This window comes from Psammomys obesus, unplaced genomic scaffold (assembly GCF_907164565.1).
Source record: "Psammomys obesus unplaced genomic scaffold, mPsaObe1.curated_primary_1811, whole genome shotgun sequence".
NCBI classification, from domain to species: Eukaryota; Metazoa; Chordata; class Mammalia; order Rodentia; family Muridae; genus Psammomys; species Psammomys obesus.
Window position 1 is genome coordinate 2,758,302 of NW_026596152.1, and position 5,620 is coordinate 2,763,921.

Consider the following 5,620-nt stretch of genomic DNA (forward strand, 5'->3'; position numbering starts at 1 on the left):
CACACACACACACACACACACACACACACACACACACACACACACACGTATGTATGTGTCTTCCTTTAAAAGATCATCCCAGCCTGTGATTTGTCTTTCATTTTCTTGAATTATCTTTCCAATGGTATTTCCTTATTTCTGAAAAAGTACAACTTGTCAATATTTTCTGCCCATAAGTTATACTTTTTCTTGCCATACCTAAGAAATTAGTCCAATAATTTTCTACTACATTTTCTTTTTTCTCTATTTGTTTGTTTGTTTGTTTTTGAGACAGGGTCTCACTATGTCGCTCTGGCTGTCCTGGAATTTGCTATGTAGACTAGATTGTCCTCAAACTCACAGAGATCCTCCTGCCTCTGTTTCCTCATGGTGCTACTATGCCCAACTTACTATGTTTCTTATAGAAACTTTAGATAGATGATTTATTTGAATCATTTTTATAGTGATAGAAATTTTTATATGTAGTTATAGATTTAATTTTTTTTATTAGGAGCAATAGAAATTCTCCCTGATCTAGCCATCTGCCTTTAAATCAACACAACTGCTGTCTTGATATTTCACTTTACAAAAGTCTTGAAGTCAGGTAGTATGGTTTCACAGTCTTAGTCTTTTAAAAGTTATATTGGTCATTTTAGGTTCTTTGAACTTTCATGTAAAATTAAAAATCTACTTCTGATTTCTACACCACCACCAACAACAAAATTTCCCAAGATTTTACTTGAGACACTGATAAATATTTAGGACAACAGGGAAACTAGACAAATAGATCTTTTATTAAAACATTTTGACAACCTGTGGATTCCAATCCATTGACATGGTATATCTCTTCAAATAGTTAGGTCTTTTTATCTAGGTATCTAAGCACTGTGGGGTTTTTTCTTGTTTTAATTTTTTAGTATGACCATCTTACACATCTTTTGTCAAACATACTTGGAAGGTTAGGTATTTGATAGTACTGTAAAGGGGTATTTTAAAATTCTTTAATTTTTGGGATTTACTTCTATGTAGAAATAATTTATTTTGTCCATTGGCCTTGTAGCCTACCACCTTGCTGACATTTTAGTAGCTTTTGTGTAAGTCCTCAAGTACTTTCTGCATAGATAATTACCACTTAAACTAAAGGTGGTTTTCCTTTCTCTTTCTGATCTCTATGCCCTGCTTCTTTCCTGATCATATAGTACTTTAAGCACTGGTTATGCTGCACCAGACAAGTATTCCTGGCTTCTTCTCCAGAGGTCCTCCATTAAGCATACAATATTAGTCATATTATTGGTAGATATTGTAATCAGGTTGAGAAGTTTCTTTATATGCTTTATTTTGCTAGGAGCTATTTTTTTTTAATTGAAATGGATTTAAATTTGGGCAGATATTTTTTTTCTACATCTTTTGAGATAATCATAACTTTTCATTTTTAGCCTGTTAGGCTTATGAGTTATAAGGGTTTATTTTTGAATTTTGAACCAGCCTCACACTTCTGGAATAAATTCCACTTGGCTGTCATACACTTTCTCTGTTTATATTGTTGTGTTTGGCTTTCTAAATTTTTATCTAGATATTTCTTTTGCTTCTAAGCTCATAAAAGCTACCGGTCTGTGTGGGAGGCTGGTCTGGTGCTAATTACTGGCATTCCAGCTCTGGTTCCTGTCCACCAGATACACCATCTGCATTTGTGTAAACCTGCCTAAATCATTATACTTGATTGGTTCATTAAATGGCCTATACCTGGGCTGAGCAGAATGGTGTAAGCATAGCTAAGGTTCCTGGGATTTTTGAGAACAGAAGAATCAGGACAGACAAACGGGAAGAAAGGAAGAAGGGTGACGCTACCCTGGGTTAGTGTGGAGAAGGAACCACGTGGGACGGGAGAAAGGACTCCAATGATGGTGTGAAAAGGCCCGGATGAAGAATACAAGCAAGCACCATGGGATTATGGATGGAAGGTAGACAAGATGAGGAGGATTCAGGTGGATGGCATCAGATGGGGCTGGGAGATGGACGGTGAGGATATTGAAAGAGGGTAGGTGAAATACCTGCCCGGCCCAGGGAAATAAGGCAATTATAAATCCTACAGGTGTCTGTGTCTTATTATTTGTGATAGCAGGTTAAATAATGGTGCCACAACAATCATAAAGCAAATAGTAAACATTATGGAGCCCAACACACTCCTTTTTTATTGTACGACAACAGTCTGTTCTCTGGTTCCAGCATCTGGTTTTGTTATCAGGGCAATGCGCCTTCATGGATGAGTCCAGAACTATTTCATTCTCTTCAGTCTTCCAGAAGAGTTTGTGTAGAATTGTTGTTATTTATATCGTAAATGTTTGGTAGAATTTGGCAGTGATGCCATCAAGGCTGAATTTTCTTGGCATTAAAGTAATTTTTAGATAAAAGGTCAATTCATTTCTTAAGAAAGGAAATGAAGACATATTATCTAACTTATTAAAATTTTCATTCAAGTACATGGTCTCCCCAAATTCCCTTCTCTTTCCTTTTTCTTCCTTCCCTCCTTAGTTCTTCTTGTTTCTCTAAACTGTTTCATTCTTCTTTTATGTCCATATACATGATTTTTTGTATTATATAAAATCTAAGAAGCATAAATGAGAGAAAACACATAATATTTGCCCAAGGCTATAGCTTGATTTGCTTAATATGCTTATTTCATGAAAATATGTATTATTGATACTACATTTTTTATTTTGTCAAAAATTTTATTAATAGTCTTATTAATATTTTTAAATTTAAATATAATTACATAATTTTCTCCTTTCCTTTCCTCACTCCAACTTCTCCCATGTATCTTTCCCCCGATCTTCCTCAGATTCATTTCCTCTTTTTAAAATTGTTGATATACATAGACAAATGTAAATATATATGTATATATTCTGAATATATAAGCACCAACTGGATCTTGAAAAAGAACCTACACCCTACTTTATAAAACCAGCATAATTCCTAACTACATTTGAAATATAAATCCTTATAACCATGGATAAGTGTAGTTCTCAGCCTTCATCAAAGAAACTTATATTTGCAACAGAGACCATTACAAAAAAAACTACAGCTCGTCAAAATGCAGAGTTGTGGAGCCCAGTCCCAAGTGATAAATCCACAGTACATTCCTGCATCGAAGGCTCAGGGATTGTCACGGAAGAGGGAGTAGGAAGGTTTTGTTTTGTTTTTAATTTTTAAGACAGGGATTCTCTGTGTAGCCCTGGCTGTCCTGGGACTCACTCTGTAGACCAGGGTGGCCTCGAACTCAGAGACCTGCCTGCCTGGGATAAAAGGTGTGCATCACCACCATCGCCCGGCTTGGCATAGGAAGTTTTCAAGAGTCAAAGGAACAGGAAGTCTGCTCTGAGATCTCCTGCCCTAGAAATGTCAGGGAAGCTACACATTCATGAAATCTCACCAATATGGCTTCCTGAGACAAGGACACCACCATTAAACATGCTAACATCGAAGGGGCAAACCTCACAGGGCCCCAACCGTAGACACAGAACAGGAGGCAACTAAGGAAGGCTGAGAGTGGGAGACGTAGTTGTAGATAGAGCTGCTGTACACGTTGATGCACGCATGTACCTGTGAGGTGCTGATTAGAAGTTCTTTAGACAGATAACCAGGATTGGTATAGCTGACCCATATAAATAATAATAACAACAACAACAGGTAATGTTATCATACTGGGTCCATAGTGGCTGGAGTAGTTTACGTGCCCTGTGTTAGTACATTGGGTTCTTGCCTTCCTGCCGATCTTAGCAGCGTTAGTTGCTGGTTTGCATTCTGGCTGGGGTGAGGTGAAGTTCATGCAGCTTTCATTGGACAGCTAGTGAGGGTGAGCATTTCTTCTTGTATATTGGTCATTTGCAGTCTCCTCTCTTGAGGACCTCATTACTGCATTCACTGAGGTTACCTCGCAGCTTCCACGACCTCTGGCAGCATGTATCTCTCCGAGATTTATGTGGTTCGTCTAAGTTGCTCCATTCACTGGGATAATGTCCCACAGTTGTTATTTGGAATCTGTTTACCCAATGGTGCCATTACCTCTCACTCCTGGCATTGAAAATTTGTTTCATCTCTCTTTGGCTAGGAAAGCAAAATTTTGCAGATCTTTTTAAAAATCAGCTTTTGGTTTCCTTGACTTTTCTTTAGTATTTTTTCCAGTTGCATCTCATTACTCTGGTTTTTGTTTTGTTTTGTTTGTTTGTTTGTTTTCGAGACAGGGTTTCTCTGTGTAGCCCTGGCTGTCCTAGACTCACTCTGTAGACCAGGCTGGCCTCGAACTCACAGAGATCGTCCTGCCTCTGTCTCCAGAATGGCGTGTGCCACTATCGCTGTGCCATTCCGCGTCCTTACCCTCATGACTATCTATTCTTCTCATCTTAGAGCTGCTAACTAGTGCACCCTACCCTTTGTCAGGGAGTCACTGTGTAACTCTGGCTTCTCTGTAACTCACAGAGATCCACTTACTTCCTGGAATTTAAGGTACCATTCTGGGTTGTTGTTTTTTTATTTGAAGATTTATCTATTTTTATTTTGTGTGTGTGAGTGTTTCCCTGTATGTGTGTATGCACACCACATTGCATACAGTGCCCATACAAGCCAGAAGAGAGCATCGCACCTCAGCACCTGGAGTGATGGCTGCTTGTCAGCCATCATGTGGGCTCTGAGCCCAACCCGGGGCTTCCGAAAGAGCAGCAAGTGCTCTTAACCACCGAGCCATCTCTCTAGCCCCATTTCGTTTCTTAAGGAGGACACTGAAGCCAGTAAACGACCAGAAATCCCCTTTCTTCTCTGGTGTAGACATTTAGTGTTCTGAAGGTCCCTGAAGACCTGCCTCCGTGCCTCTGACAGATTCTTTCATGCCGTGTTTTAATTCACACAAAATGCCATCTGACGTCCCCTTTAATTTCCGTTTTCATTCATGCATTATTCAGAAGTATATTTTTAGTCTTCAAGGAAAAAACAGCGACTCCAAGTTCATCTGCGGGGGCAGGAATGTGAGGTTCCTATGTGAGCAGAGGAAACATGTGGCTGTAAATCGGATTTCTGTAGTAGCAGACAAGAGGTAGGTAAGAAGGGCGCGGAGGCGTGAAACATGCGGGTACCAGAGAGCCCGTGGCTCCCGTGCTTAGCTGGGTGCTTTACCCACCAGGCCTAGGGGCACTTCCAGCAACTGCCGTTCACCCCTCGGCGCTGCCCCAGGGCAGCAAAGCAGGTAGGGTTTGAACTGGAATCTTTTTGTTAAAGTTTTTACACGGTGATTTACAGAGTATCGGGAGTCATAATCGCCCTCTGCCTTTCTCATCCCGGCTTCCACGTTCATCTCCCTAACACTCGCCACCTTTACTCTCATCCCTAGATTCCGCAGGCGGTGCTTGGCTTTGTGAGACGCAGTGTTTTCCTTAACATGACCCCCTCCAGCTCCGCACATTAGGTGTGAATCTTAACAGGTTTCTTCGTTTAGGAAAATGGTATTCTGTGCCACAAGTGCTCGTTCCTTCCTTCCTTTCTTCCTTCCTTCCTTCCTTCCTTCCTTCCTTCCTTCCTTCCTTCCTTCCTTCCTTCCTTCCTTCCTTCCTTCCTTCCCTCCCTCCCTCCCTCCCTCCCTCCCTCCTTTCTT